The sequence below is a fragment of the Sus scrofa genome, chromosome 6 (genome assembly GCF_054392235.1).
Source record: "Sus scrofa isolate SSC_HxYL_T2T_F1_AM1 chromosome 6, Sscrofa_HxYL_maternal_Yorkshire_Landrace_v2.0, whole genome shotgun sequence".
In the NCBI taxonomy this organism is placed as follows: Eukaryota; Metazoa; Chordata; class Mammalia; order Artiodactyla; family Suidae; genus Sus; species Sus scrofa.
This window is the reverse complement of record NC_139388.1, coordinates 144,958,050-144,975,151: the sequence shown is the minus strand read 5'-3', so window position 1 is coordinate 144,975,151 and position 17,102 is coordinate 144,958,050.

Sequence of the window (17,102 nt, the reverse complement as noted above, 5' to 3'; positions counted from 1 at the left end):
AACCTAACTAGTAAGACCCCAAAACACAGAGCTCTTGGGTAAGAGCTGGGTTGGAATCACAACCTCCACTTCCTGAATCTGAACCTTGAGATTTGTACACTCATATGCCCTTCGAGATTCTAAACAGCTTAAGGATAATTATTAGAAGTTCAGATGTTTGGCTTATCTTAATGAGTCATGGGCGGACAGTGACATAGGAAATGGCAATGACAACAGGTCACTAGAGAACCCTGGTCTGCTCCTTAGAGATGAGGCCCAATGGCTAGTAAGCTTGGATCAGCCATTCTATTTCTTGGTAAAGAGGGAGTAACTGGGTGTAGATCGAGAAACCAGATAATTTACACACCAACTCTTATTCATCCAGTCATGTAGAGAGCTGTGTGGAAATCTCAATAGAAAGTGAATTTATGAAAAAAACCTATTTCTCGCTAACATTTATCATTAGCTAGCAACAGTACAGCTCATCATTTTGAAAGTCATCAAATATATGGGAGATGCCTTGATATAAGCCTTCTAAATTGCACTTTTTAAACTATTTGCCCATGATACTTATTTTATTATGACAGCTTTGCTTTAGAGCTGTCCATAGTAAGACTGCTGAAAGGCCATTAATTTTGAAATGTTAACATAACATTTTACTTAATTTCATACAAAAAATGTGACACTTTATTGACTATAACTGTATTAAATATTTTAAAATTATTTTTTTATGAGTTTGATGAAAATAATCTCAGTCAGTTAAAAGATCATAAGCTTTAAAGGAAATCAATGCTGTATTAATTTTTTCTTAACTATTTTAACTCTCTATTGAAAGTGATTAATTATGATAATATTAAACTCTATATTTCTTTCTTTTTTTTTTTTTTTTTTTGTCCTTTTTGCTATTTCTTGGGCCGCTCTTGTGGCATATGGAGGTTCCCAGGCTAGGGGTCGAATCGGAGCTGTAGCCACCGGCCTATGCCAGAGCCACAGCAACGCAGGATCCGAGCCGCGTCTGCAACCTACACCACAGCTCACTGGCAACTCCGGATCCTTAACCCACTGAGCAAGGGCAGGGACCAAACCTGCAACCTCATGGTTCCTAGTCGGATTCGTTAACCACTGCACCATGACGGGAACTCCTAAGCTCTCTATTTCTAAGAATAAGAACTCAACCCCATAGATGCACTAGTCATTTAACAAGAGATGATACCATAACAGGACCACTCTTTTTCACACAAATCCAGATTTTAGTGGATGCTTATGATTCTGAATGAATTGCAGAGGTAATAGTATATTAAAAAAATTTAGTCATAGGAGTTCCCATTGAGGCGCAGTGGTTAATGAATCCAACTAGGAACCATGAGGTTGTGGGTTCCATCCCTATCCTTACTCAGTGGGTTAAGGATCCTGCGGTGCCATGAGGTGTGGTGTAGGTCGCAGACGTGACTCAGATCCCCCGCGTTGTGTGGCTCTGGCGTAGGCTGGCAGCTACAGCTCTGATTGGACCCCTAGCCTGGGAACCTCCATATGCCGCGGGGAATGACTCTAGAAAAGGCAAAAAAAAAAAAAAAAAAAAAAAAGACAAAAAAACTAAATTTAGTCATAGGAAAAAAAGACAGACAAAAGAAGATACCAATGAATATATCACAGAAATGACAGGGAAAGTTAATTCTTTTTTCCTCCAAAATAATAATAAGTTTGCTTGCTTGTTAATGAAAAAATATTTCTCATGGATAAAAATTCACACCAAACACATGAAGCTATAAAAAATGCTTTTAATACCATACACTTAAAAACAATCATTGTTAATGGTTTCATGTGTTTTTCCAAATGTATTTTCTAGCATACATGGCTTTTTAGAAAAAAATGTACAAATGGCTTTGAATACTTTTTCCCCAATGATACAATATACTGTGGTCCTGTTTCCATGTCAATAAAATGTACATCTATGTCATATTTATAAATTGCTTTATTCATAGTGGACATTATAAACATAGGAATGTCAAATATAGTGGACATATTCCAGAAGGTGGACATTCTGTATTTTACCTAACCACATTATTATAAATAAAATTGTGATGAACAAGCATGTATAGTAATTTTTATAGACATTTTTGAAGGGTGTGATGTGGATGGAGAAAATTATTATAAGAAAAATCATTCATGTCTTATAGTTTTTAGTACATATATTGTTAAATTGTCCTGCAGAAAATATGAAATTTATTTCCACTAAGTATATGACAATGCTTATTACAAGATTTTTGTGCTGGAAAATATTCTGAATTTTCTCACCACAAAAGAAGGAATGGTAGCTAATATTTTTAACAAAATAACTGGAAATGAAATTAAATCTTTCTTAAAATTAAATCTTATCAATACTTCAATATAGAAATAAAATGATTTCTCATTTTATATATTTTTGGTTATGAATGGAGATATGTATCTTCATATTTTTAACAAAATATTAAAAAAATTATCTGCTTCTGTCCTTTACCTATTTTTAAAAGAGGTGTTCATATTATTTATTTTTAGTACTCTTTATATGGTATGGACATCAGTTTATGTCCATAATATATGTAAATTTATGGTTTCTTTTACTTTTTCACCAGTTGACTGTGTTGATTGTAATGGTTTTGTTAAATCATCATTCTACATCTGAGGTACACAAATCTATAATAATTCTCCTCATTGTACCTGTCAATGTTGAGATCATATATTGATATTTGTCATATTTGAACATGAATGACTCATAAACAACTAAATATTTCAGTTATCCTTATAAGCTATCTGATATTATGGAGAAATGATTCAGTCCAATGATTATTATAGGAAATGTGACTTGGTGAAAACTTTCTGGGTTCTCTTTCTGTTTTTTGTTTGTTTGTTTGTTTTTGCCTTTTCTAGGGCAACACCTGCGGCATATGGAGGTTCCCAGGCTAGGGGTCTAATCGGAGCTGTAGCCGCCGGCCTACACCACAGCCATGGCAACGCCAGATCCAAGCCGCATCTGTGACCTACACCACAGCTCATGGCAACACTGGATCCTTAACGCACTGAGCAAGGCTAGGGATCGAACCCACAACCTCATGGTTTCTAGTCAAATTCGTTAAACACTGAGCCACGACAGGAACTCGCCCCTTTCTATTTTTATTCCACTCAAGCATACTGCCATGTAAAATTGTACTTTATATTTTTTTCCTTGTCAATATCTCCACCTTTATGATTTTCTCTGTTTGTCCTACATAACTACAGTATCTTTTAGTGACTTCTCTTTGTCCTCACCCAGTGAAATCATGCTTCTTTTCCTCTGTTCATCTTTCTTAAGAGGATCATCTTAACTGATGGCATGTGCTCATGTGGGTTTAACTACTGTCTCTGTGCAGTTGAATCTTGGATCTGTAGCCTTGACCTATGTCTTGAGATCTCCTTGGAGGAGTATTTAGTAAATGTTAAATATAATTAATGAATGAATGAAAAGTTCGGTTCAGCACTGCTATAATATTATTAATTCAATGACTACTAATCAAACATTTACTGTAGTGAGTCAGTGTACTAAGGTTTGGGGTTAAGATGAAAAATTATTAGTATATGAGTCCTAGGAAAAGTCACTTCAGTGCTTAGTTTACTCAGTTATAAAATGGGATTTGTAATACTTAATTACATTCAGGTTTTTGAACTCTAAACCAAATAATGCACATTAAAGCAATTTTCCTAATTATATTGTTAAGAAAAGCAAAAAGTGGGAGTTCCCTTGTGGTGTAGCATATTAAGGACATTGTCAGTGAAGTGGATTGGGTCACTGCTGTGGCACAGATTTGATCCCTGGCCCAGGAATTTCCCCATGCCCCAGGAGTGAAAAAAAAAAAAAAAAAAAAAGCAAAAGGTGAAAAAGTACACAGCTTTTCCAAAATAATTTGAAAAAAATGAAGGAAATTTGGAATAAAATATTCAGAGGTGAAAGCTGTCAAGAAACCCATATATTAAAATGGCCAGAATGAAATGAAGGCTCTATTATCCTGTGCAACATCACTGCCTTAAGATAAAATATTGGAATGTCTGTAATAGAATGTGATCTGAATTTAAGACCAGCTAAAATAGAACCCTGTTTTGTAGTTTGAGATTGCTCTTATATGAAAAGACATATATTTCTTGGTAAAATACCCATAATAAAATAAAGGTCACCAAGAAGTCTAAGAATGAAGTTCCCTTGATAATTAAATTGGATACCTGATACAGGACCTATTATTATGCACACACATCTGTGAAGAGAGAAAAACTGTTGCACAACTAAATTCATTGCAGGAATAACCAGAAACTACCCCTGAGTTTCATGTAAGTTAAAGATGAATCAGATGAGAAAACTTTGAGTCTCACACATGTCTTTTATACTCAGACAGACTAGAAAGTGATGAAAGAGTTGGCAGAGTCCTCAACCTCTTGCATAGTTCAGCTGGGACTTCCATTATAACTTGGAAAAAGTTTTCCCGAAGTTTCTCTATACATTGAACAAAGAATGATCATATTTTGCAAACATCTATTCCTGAAATAAGATAGAGAGGAAGATTAGAAAACATCAGAGGCAGATAATGTTTTGATTATTTTCTTTTTCTTGGATTTTGATTTGAATCCATCCTATTGCCATTGAGAGTAATTTAAAAATAAGCTATTTTTCTGATTACAAAAGGAATATGTATCAGTAAGGAAAAATATATGAAGTGTCAGAAATTTTAAAGAAAAAACCAAATGTACTCATCACTGTGGATTTTTTTACATTTTTTTCTGTTTTAATAGTATTATATAAACATTCTACCATATTTTGTAAATATTTTTAAGTATTCTTAATGGTGTATAATAGCCCATCCTTGAATGCATCTCAATTTCTTAGATAAAATTGTTGCTTGTATATGAAAGTTGAAATTTGCAATTTCATATCATTAAAGAAAATATATAACCATTTTTATTTTTTATTATTTTAAAAAAATTTTTAATTTTTTTATTTTTTAAAATTATTTCCCCAATACATTTTTTTTTCTACTGTACAGCATGGAGACCTAGTTACACATACATGTACACATTCTATTTTCACACATTATCATGCTCCATCATAAGTGACTAGACATAGTTCCCAGTGTTACACAGCGGGATCTCATTGCTAATCCATTCCAAAAGCAATAGTTTGTATCTATTAACCCTGAGCTTCCCAACCACCCCACTCCCTCCCCCTCCCCTTTGGCAACTACAAGTCTATTCTCCAAGTCCATGATTTTCTTATCTGTGGAAAGGTTCATTTTTGCCTAATATTAGATTCCAGATATAAGTGGTATCATATGATGTTTGTCTTTCTGACTTATTTCACTCAGGATGAGAGTCTCTAGTTCCATCCATGTTGCTGCAAATGGAATTATTTTGTTCTTTTTATGGCTAAGTAGTATTCCATTGCGCATTTATACCACATCTTCTTAATCCAATCATCTGTTGATGGACATTTGGGTTGTTTCCATTTCTTGGGTATTGTGACTAGAGATCCAATGAATATGCAGGTGCATGTGTCTTTTTCAAGAAAAGTTTTGTCCTGATATATGCCCAAGAGTGAGGTTGCTGGGTGATATGGTAGTTCTACATATAGATTTCTAAGGTATCTTCATACTGTTCTCCATAGTGGTTGTACCTGCTTACATTCCCACCAACAGTGCAGGAGGGTTCCCTTTTCTCCACACCCCCTCCAGCCCTTGTTATTTGTGGACTTATTAATGATGGCCATTCTGACTGGTGTGAGGTGGTATCTCATAGCAGTTTTGATTTGCATTTCTCTAATAATCAGTGATGTTGAGGATTTTTTCCTGTGCTTGTTGGCCATCTGTATATCTTCCTTGGAGAAATGTCTATTCAGGTCTTTTGCCCATTTTTCCATTGGGTTGTTGGCTTTTTTGCTTTTGAGTTGTATAAGCTGCCTGTATATTCTAGAGTTTAAGCCCTTGTCAGTTGCATCACTTGAAACTATTTTTTCCCATTCTCTAAGTTTTTTTTTTGTTTGTTTTCTTTTTGATTTCCTTTGCTGTGCAAAAGCTTGTCAGTTTGGTTAGGTCCCATTGGTTTATTTTTGTTTTTATTTCTGTTGCTTTGGGAGAATGACCTGAGAATATATTCATGAGGTTGATGTCAGAGAATGTTTTGCCTATGTTGTCTTCCAGGAGTTTGATGGTGTCTTGTCTTATATTTAAGTCTTTAAGCCATTTTGAGTTTATTTTCGTGCATAGTGTGAGGGTGTGTTCTAGTTTCATTGATTTGCATGCAGCTGTCCAGGTTTCCCAGCAATGCTTGCTGAATAGACTTTCTTTTTCCCATTTTATGTTCTTGCCTCCTTTGTCAAAGATTAATTGACCAGAGGTGTCTGGATTTATTTCTGGTTTCTCTATTCTGTATACTAACAATGAAATATTAGAAAAGGAATACAAAAATACAATACCTTTTAAAATTGCACACCAAAAAATCAAACACCTGGGAATACACTTGACCAAGGAGGTAAAGGACTTATATGCTGAAAACTATAAAACATTAATCAAGGAAATTAAAAATACAAAGAAATGGAAAGATATTCCATGCTCCTGGGTTGGAAGAATTAATATTGTAGAAATGGCCATACTGCCCCAAGCAATCTACAGATTCAATGCAAGCCCTATCAAATCACCCATGACATTTTTCACAGAACTAGAACAAACAATCCAAAAATTTATATGGAACCACAAAAGACCCAAAATTGCCAAGGCAATTCTGAGGAACAAAAACCAAGCAGGAGGCATAATTCTCCCAGACTTCAGGCAATATTACAAAGCCACAGTCATCAAGACAGTGTGGTACTAGTACCAAAACAGAAATATAGACCAATAACCATTTTTTAAAGACTGGTTATTATAGTTGTTTCTAATGTTTCAATATTCTATAATTTATTTTTTTATGTTATTGGGAAGATTATAACAACCTAAATAACAATAAGAAGTAATTATAAATTTAACCTACAATATATTATTAAATATTTTTATTCTATTGGTATTTGTACTGTTCCTGACACATTAGATTAAAAAAATAGAATTTAGTACTCTTTTAGCATAATCAAATCAATAGTAACATGTAGTCATAGAAAATAACTAATATTGAAATGTGTGGAATTTATCTTTCATCATTATGTGTCATTCCTGTTTCTTTGGTATAATTTGTAAGATTTTCAAATGTTCTAACATGAATATAAATTTTTTTCATATTTGTACGCATTGCTGTGAAAACATGTTTCTGCCTCAAAAATATTTCTGTTTTCACACAATTATGTCATTTAATAAAATATTGATTTTAAATTTAGGTTTGGTTTTGTAGATGCTGTAAGACACAGGTATACAGGAAAACTATGTAGGAAAAGGAAGACAATAAGCCTTTATTAATTCCTTACTATGTGACACATGCTTTCTTTCTACTTGTTTATCAAGTGATTTAATAATCTCTTATGATCACATGATGGTCAATAGGGAGTAGGATTGCCATATTTAAGAAAAACAAAAACAAAACAGGGTATCAAATTTGAATTTCAAATAGAAAAGAAAATTAATACCTTTTTTTAGTGTTAGCATGCCACATGCAAGATTGGGCATATGACCATATAAAGACATTCTTCCCCACCTCTGTGGATTTTTTATTATCTGCATTCCAGAGAACGCAAGACGTTATGTTTCCTGTTTCTAGAAAGTCACTTTTTTATTGTTAATTTTTCTTTTTTTTTAACTATAGTTGCTTCTAAGAGTATTCTTTGTTTACCTGAAACTCAAATTTAACTGTGCTTCTAGTACTTTATACAGCAATTTAAATAGGATCAAGTTCAACAGTTTAAACAGTTATTTCCATGTGGGAATGTGAGCCTAGGTCAGTCATATCTTCTAATTTCTTAATAGAATTAGGGAACCCACATCCCAGTATTCTTTCTCCTAATTTTCATATGTTTTAACCAAGAGTTTAAAGTGAACAACACACATCTGTGTGCCATGGGTGGCCTGTTGAGCACCTGTTGATAGTCTGCTGATAGAGTATATAATAGGTTAGTGTTTCTCATGCTCCAGTGGATTTAGGAGTTACCTGAGGATTTTGTTAAAATTTAAACTCTAATTCACAGATATCGAGGGGCCTGGAATTCTGCATTCATAACAAATTTCCATGTGAGGCCGATAGTTGCCGTCTTCTGACCACACTTTGCGTGTTAACAAATATATAGAAGGAAAAGAAAGGAAGGAAAAAAGAAAGTAGAAAAATAGAACAGATAGAACCCAGCCTAGTAAGGGGAGACACTGAAAGAGTCAGAAGAGTTGAGGCAAAAGGTCTCATCCATTTGTGATTGTTCTTCAAATAAAGAAGCAGTCCTCCAGCACGAAGAAAGAATTGAAAACAAAGGTAAAAGAATCCAATATCACATTCATTTATTGTGTAAAGCATTTTAATAAAATGATCTTAATTCTTTGGAAAAAAAGAAGAATAAAGAAAAATAAGTGGAGTTCCTGTCATGGCTCAGTAGTTAACGAATTCGACTGGGAACCATGAGGTTGCGGGTTCCATCCCTGGCCTTGCTCAGTGGGTTAAGGATCCGGCGTTGCCATGAGCTGTGGTGTAGGTTGCAGATGTGGCTTGGATCCCCGCGTTGCTGTGGCTCTGGCGTGGGCTGGTGGCTACAGCTCCAATTCGACCCCTAGCCTGGGAACCTCCATATGCCGCAGAAGCAGCCCAAGAAAATGGCAAAAAGACAAAAAATAAATAAATAAATAAATAAAAATTAAAAAAATAAGCAACTTAACTAACAATGCAGATAATTAGGTGCATACAGGTCCATGAACACGCACTCGGACATAAACGCAGAACATATAGAAGTATGTGTGTGTGTGTGTGTACATACACACACACACACACACACATACACACACACACATTTTCGCAGACTTCCACCACTTTGTAATCCAGTGATCCCTTGGAAAATATATTAAAGGTGGATTTATAGATATAAATATCAAGGTAGAGTTTTAATTGCCTCTCTTGATTGACAGCCCCAATCATGAAAGTACAATAAACCGTTACACCTGTCAGAGCCAGCTGTTGGTCGCTGGGAAAAGCAAAGAGGACTGGACAATGAAAAAAGGCAGGGAAGTGGGAAAGGCAGAGAATTAAAGAAATGTCTCGTGCAACAGTCTGGTGGAGGGTGTTCATCTTTCTTTTTGAGAAACGAAGAGTAGGATATTAAGAAAGATGAGAGAGGGTGAAAGGTGAAAGAGGAAAGAAATGTAAAACACATTATACAACACTGAGTTTTAGATTGTAGGGGATTGTGTAATGCATGTTACTTCCTACAATGTAGTATGCACTTTCCTCACCCAGACAGGGGTTCAGTAGCTTACTCTGATTGTTAAGAAATCCAAACAGGGATCAAGGTGTATAGCTGTGGGAATCTCTGTCAAATCAATGAAATAATTACAGCCCTGTGGTTAAAAATTCTGCAGATTCCAAATAGATATTTTGAGAAGGATTAGTCTATACTTAAAGGTACATAATTTTTTTTAGCTTAAAATTACTCACTTAAGAAAGTTAAGTTTTATTATTTTTTATTCAAGGAAGTATTTTAATTTATGTAAACAGTTTGGCAGAAATTCACTTTTCAGAAATATTAATTCAAAATATAGATGAGTTTTATAAGGGCAATTCCTACTGAATTTGTAGCAGTGTATGTTAATGCCCATCACCATTTGAAAATAAGCAGATCATCCCAGATCAGAAAATCAGTTATATTAAAGAAAAAGAGTAATTAGGTCAATATTACCCTTTTCCAGGGTTATCTAGCCCCCAAATTATCCCTTATAAGGCTATCATTTCTTTGTGGATGATGCATTATAGACTTCTTTAGGTCTGACTTTTGGTTTTTCTTTGTACTCTAAGTTCTGGAATAGAGTGAAACTTTTGAAACTTGATGTGTTTAAAGCAGTGGTTCTCAAAGTATGTTCAGGCACAGCAGCATAATATTTCTTGGGGACTTATTAGAAATGCAAATGGTGCTCCATCTCAGACATACTAAAAAAGACATTCTTGGGGGTAGAAATGTCTGTTTAAAACTTTACAGGGCATTTTCTTGTTCACTAAAATTTGAGAACCATAGTCCCAAGCTATTATTTCTTCCCTTTTTAGGATTTTTCTTTCAGCACATTTCTGAAAACTCCAAACTTTGAAAATTCCCTAGAGACAGAGTGACTCTTACCATTAGGATGAGCCAGATGACTACCTTAGGCAACCTATTTATAACTGTGAAGTAATTTTGAATACTGTAGCCTCTAGTAGCATTCCTAAATGCTAATGTCCCTGCTTCATGCTCACAAATATGACTGTGGAAACCCAATTGTATTATGTAAATTTGTGACTTTTAAAAAGTGGAACTGGTTTAGGGTCTGGGTCATTTTGTTTGCAGACTTTTACAAATAGCAGTTTAAAAATGTCTGTCTGCATTACATAACATATCAAGCTGCTCTAGTACTTTATTGAAATTATGGTTATTGCAACCTGTGCTGCTGTAATCTGTATCCTTGAATTCACTCATAATGATCAGACAGTAAGTTGAATTCTATCAGTCAGAATTTTTCAGTGTCTTGATTACCTATAGTTAAGGGATGGCAAATTTATTTCCATTTGCCAAGAGGAGAATTAACTCACAAATCTAGGGTTATCAGTCAGCAGGGCTTGTAATAAGCAATTCACACTCACTGCAAAAGTAAATCACCCGTAGTTGGTAACCAGAATGCAGGTGTTAATGTAGCTACAATCATGTCTATAAGGCAATGGAAGATTAGTTGAATAAGGTTACACAAAAAGGCAAAAGAAAATGACTTCAAGAAAAATGCAACTTGATTCCTGTCAAGTCTTATAGTTAGATACTCTTACATTAGAGAAAAATTTAAAGAGGTTTCCATCTAGGAGTACATGAAACATTTTTTTTGCTCTTGTTTGACTACATTACTGCTAGGCAACCGGACCAAGATTATTAAACTTTGCTCCTAGTTACTTTAAACACATCTTTCTGACCTGGCTCCTGTGTGTATCAGGGATGATTAAAATGCTCTTGGGGAAGTTCCAGTTGCTTTCAATCCTTCCCAAAAGGGCACTGTTTTGATATATACATTTAATATTTATTCAATATCACACAATTATTTAAATTTGGTACATGCCCTGATTTAGAATTATAGTATTTACTAATTTGATGTAAAATATATAAGATTTATAATAATCACATTTGTAGCATGTATTACATTTCTGCTAATGAACTAATTAGAGATCACTAATGTAGACAACAGAAATGTATTCAGTAAGGGGACTTTAAAATATATTTTTGTTAATTAGGAAAAAATCATTTATTAAATTTCTATTATTTTTCAATTTGGTGTAATTTAGAAATTAATTGAATGTGACAATGAGCTTAAGTATTTTGCTCATCAACACCTACAGTTTTGACTCTGCTACCTACATAAGGCCACATCCTTGTTTGTTTTATTTAGTGAAATTGGGAGGTGCAGACCAGTCACTTAATTAAACTTGTAAAAGAAATATGAAATATTTCACCTGTTAAATTATCATCAGTGATTATTTAATGAATAGAAATAATAAAGCAGGAATTAGATTATGGCTATTGGTATAATTAAATGTTATAAATTAATCAAAGTAATTAATAAATTGCACCATTCTTCCAGACATGAAGCGTGAAGCGTTTTATGAAATTAGTATCTCATAGATTCTAGTATTTATTAGATTAAGAAAGTGTGTTTAAACTTGCAGTCAAAAAGTTGGAAGTGTTAAAAACCAAATTTATAGGGCATATCTTTTAACTAGGCTTCAGAGCAAAATCCTTACAGTATTTAACCCCTGGAATTATGCAAAACCTTAAACCAAATTGTTTAAGTTTAGGATTGCCATCACTCTTCGGCATAGCATAGTGTGGTGTGAAGATGGATTTGTGAATAAGGATATCATCAGCATTTTAGGATGGAAGATGAAATGGTGAGGAAGTATTAAAGATATTGGTTGTAAAGCATTGTCTTGAATTCACTCTGATTAAAATTAACCCAGATAAGTATGTCATTGGATAAGAAACAATACCACTATCTTTCACCAAGACAAATAATGAGACTGACATCAAAAATAAATTCAATCTATGGGCAATTTCTAAACTTTGTCTTTCTCTAAGCCTAAGATCTTTTCTTCCTAAAACTTACATAATTTTGGAAAATTGAACATCCTTAAGACAAAAAATAAATTATTTTTCCCTTCCTTCAGCACTATCATTTTCCTGGTCTCTGAATCAGTATCTCTAAAGCTGGAATCACTTGGCTTTAGCATATAGGCTCAGCCCTGCCTCACTGTAATTGCCTTTCCTGATGCTTATTTGGAGATTTTTGAGGAGTTATGTAAGCCAGTACTGATGGAAGAATATCAGGGTACCTTCATTGTGATTTGATTCTCAACTGGTACCCCATTTTGATAAGAGCTTCTACCTTTTCCCTACCTCTGAATTCCTTTGCCCCTCTTATGACCTTACTCATTCCTGTGCCTGTGTCATTGTCTGTGTGATATGCCTCATGCTGGTTTGCCTTCTTATGATTGACATGATATTGATTTTTCTTTATGTTCCCCTTCTCCTCAACTCTCACTCACCTTTGCTATTCAAAACCCAAAAGAAAGGCAAGGTCCCTCTCACCTCCCAAGAGACAACCTCAATTCAAACTGCTTCTTTGATGTCCAGACTGTTGCTAAGTCACCCTAGATTCTCCCAAATTACGAGTGACTGACTTGTTGGGATACCTCAATCTCCAGAACAGAATTCCTGGCTGTGTCATTCATTGAAGTATGTGACACTATACTATTCAGGCAAGTGAGAATTGAAGGTGCTTGAAGGCATGAAAGGAGAAGCCCCAGCTACACATGATGCAGCAGCTGTGCTCATTTTAGAGGGCCTCACATGAGGGCATATTATGCACCTGCCATGTTAATTAAGGCACATTATTGTTAATATCATCTACCACATGATTAAACTAGACCAGATCAGAAACTGTAGAGAGATACAAAAAAGTATAATTGCTATTTTAGAGGATATTCTAACTAAGAGGCAGAGCAAAGATGGAAATATATCGGGATGCTTAAAGGAAAAATTTAACAATAAAAATCTAATTGCTTCCAGTTTCAGAAAGATATACCAACATTTCTGGAAATTGATGTGGGATGGCAGTGGGAATGGGAAGTCAGGTAAAATGTTTAAGAGGTAACCAAACCTTTAATCATTTTAATTTTTGCAACAGCTGGTATTCCATGTCCACTGCTTGAACTGCTAAGTAGAAAGAGAAAAGCTTCTTTTCTCTTCCCATATTTGGCATCTCTATTTCCAGTTTCAGCATTATACTCTTATGAAAGGTAAAGACAGAATAGTATTAGCACTGAGTAGATGGCACATGCCTGATATGTAAATAAGCAAACAATTAAAACACCCAGGGTGAACACTAACTCTTCAGTGTGTAATACCTTCAGCATTTGAAATGTTTTTTAATTCAAACGTTATAAGCCTATACTATAGGAGGCAAACAATGCATAAATCTTCTCATTCTGAGACCATAGAAACTAAATACTCCTTAAATGGTGATATAGTTTTCTAAATATGGATGATATATGTTGCTCAAAAGACATAACTAGGTTGAGCATTTAAAGCAACATCTGTAGAATCAAAGTGAAAAACATCAGTATATGTCAGGAACCTAGCAATACATTTACACAACCAGATGCATCGATTAGTAAGTATTTTATAAAAGAGCCATTACATTTTCAAAATTGGGAAGGGACCCATAACTGAATGTGTGCTACAATGAAAGGCAGTATCAGAAAATACAGCTCAAAAAAAGCTTAGTATGATAAATTTGTCAGGGGGAAAACTCAGCCCATATTTCAATAAGGGAAGCCTCTGGGATCACATAAACAAAAAATAGAGAGGGAAGAGCAAATCCCCTGAGAACACTATTAACATAATTGAGCACTTAAATGCATAAGAAACAAATTGAGACCACTTAAGTAAATAAGGAGAAAGCTATGTAAAGACAGCATCAAGATGCTACAATTGATCTTTAACTGCTACCATCTCTGGAATTAAGTAAGGCTGACACCTCTAAGGATTAGTTCCTCAGCATTGAGCTAAATGATTATGTGCCTGAGCTTCTGCTGTGACAGCTTGGGTTTGAATCCAAACACTAGCACCTGGCAGATATATCATCCTGAGCAAGGTACTTACTTTCTTCAAGGCTTAGTTTCCTTGTCCATAAATAAAATAATAGTATTATAGAGTGCTGTGATTTTTAAAGGAGATAACTGTAGAAAGTGTTTGCCACAGTGTATGTCCCATAATAAATATTCTATAAAACTATTTTACCATTATTTATTTCTACCAGGCATGAAGAGGCATCTATGCTTAGAAAACATATTTATGTCAGTAAGTGCTAAAGATGGATTGGTAGTTAATAGAATTTTTCTTTATATTAAAAGGATCATCTCACAAAATAAATATTGAATAGAGGCTATTTGGATCATCATTGACATCACTTTATGCAAAATTGAAAAGGGATCCTCAGATTTGGATTATTTCTTTTTCATTATTTAAAGTTTTATTGACGTGTAGGTGATTTACAATGTTGTGATAATTTCTACTGTGCAGCAAAGTGATTCAGTTATACATGTAAACATATCCATTCTCTTTCAGATTCTTTTCCCTGATAGATTATCACAGAATATTGGGTAGACTTCTCTGTGCTTTCCAGCAGGTCCCTGTTGGCCAATCATTCCATATACCTCAGTGCACATGTGTCAATCCCAAACTTCCAATCCACCCCTGCGCACCCCCCCAACCTATCCTCTTTGGTAGCCACAAGTTTGTTTTCGAAGTGTGTGTTTGTTTCTGTTCTGCAAATAACTTCATATTTTTTAAGATTCCATATAGAAGTATTATCATATGTTATTTGTCTTTCATTGTCTGACTGACTTCATTTAGTATGATAATGTTTAAGTCCATCCATGTTGCTGGAAATTTCATACTTTTTGATGTCTGAGTAATACTCCATTGTATATATGTACCACATCTTTATCCATTCTTTGTCAATGGACATTAGATTGTTTCCATGTCTTGGCTATTGTAAATAGTGATGTGGTGAACACTGGGGTGCATGTATCTTTTTGAATTTTGTTTTTCTCTGGATAGATGCCCAGAGCTGGTATTGGTGGATCATATGGTAGTTCTGTTTTTACCTTTTTTTAGGAATCTCCACGCAGTTTTCCATAGTAGTTGTACCAATTTACATTGCTGCCATCAGTGTAATTGGGTTCTCTTTTCTCTGTGGATTATAAATTTTGCAATATTATAACCAAAGGGAATATTAAGAAGACAAAATTTTATAAATTGTTTTATTTATGAACTATAAATGACTACTTCAGAATACAGCATCAATCTTAGTTTATACAACCAAATATTTGGAGATTAACTATTGAAATGAATATTGCAACCATCTACAAGGTGGTTTGATCTAATTAAGAGAAATAATTATAGACACTTGCACGTATTTTTGCATTATGTCTTTTATTAAATAATTTGGTAATTTTTTATTGGAGTGCGATATATATAATAAAGTCATAAATCTTAAGTTTGCAGGCTAGTAAATTTTTTTATAAAGAGAACACACCTGGGTAACCAGCGCCAAGATCTTGGTACAGAATATTGCCAGTGACCCGGAAGCCTCTCATATGCCTATTTCTTAGTCTTTACACACACCCAAAGGCAGTGTGTAAATAGTGAATTCACTATTCTGAATTCTATCACTGTAGATTGTGTCAACTTATTTTGTGCTTTTTAAACATGAAATAATGTAGTATGTAGTATTTTGTTTTAGGGGTTCTTTTGCTCAGCATGAATCTATGAGATTTATGTATATTGTTGCTTGAAATAGTGTTTTTTTTTCTATTTCACTGCTTGTATAGTAGTTCATTACATGAATAAATTATATAACACACATTTTCTATTCTATAGTTGACGGTGGTAATTTCTAGCTTTTAGGTATTGCAAATTGTACTTAATGAAAATTATTTTACATGTCTATTCTGTACATGAATTGCTTGGATGTAAGGTGTGCAAACATTTATAGAAGATACTGCTAATAGTTTTATAAATTTATTATACAAATTTACAATATCCCCAGACCTGTTTGAGAGCACCGTTGATCCATTTAAGTGCCCCACATCTGTGCTGTGAGCTTTAAGTTGTAACCATTCCAGTGGATAGGTGTCAGTATCTAGTGTGGTTTTAATTAGTGTTTTCCTGATGATTTATAACATTGAGAACTTTTTCATATGCTTATTGCCCATTTGGATATCCTCTTTTGTTAAAATCCTGCTCAAATTTTTTATGAATTTCTTAAAAAAATTTTTTTCTCAAGTTACAGGATTTAGCACTACACACATGCATATATATCCTTTTGAATATCTTAACCTTTTAATAAGAAAATATCTTGTTGCCAAGGGGGAGGTGGAGGGAGTGGGAGGAACTGGGAGTTTGGGGTTAGTAGATGCAAACTATTGCCACTGAGTGAATAAGCAATGAGATCCTGCTGTATAGCACAGTGAACTATACCTGGTCACATGTGATAGAACATGATGGAGGATAATGTGAGCAAAAGAATGTATGACTGGGTCACTTTGTTGTACAGTAGAAATTGACAAAACACTATAAATCAACTAATGGAAAAAATGGAAAAAATAATGGAAGAAATAAAAATCAAAAAACAAAATAAAAAGTTAAAAAATCTTAAACTTTGAATTAAAAAAAAAACTTTTAAAATCTCAGAAAATCCAATCTGCCAATCTTTTGCTTTATGATTAGTGATTTTTTTGCGTATTCCATTTAAGAAATTTGTGCCAATCTCAAAGTCACAAGGATTCTGTCCTACAATACCTTCCGGAAGTTTTACTTTATTACTTTTACCTTAGTTCTAGAATCCATTTCTAATTGATTTTTCCAGTGTATTGTTTCCAGTAAG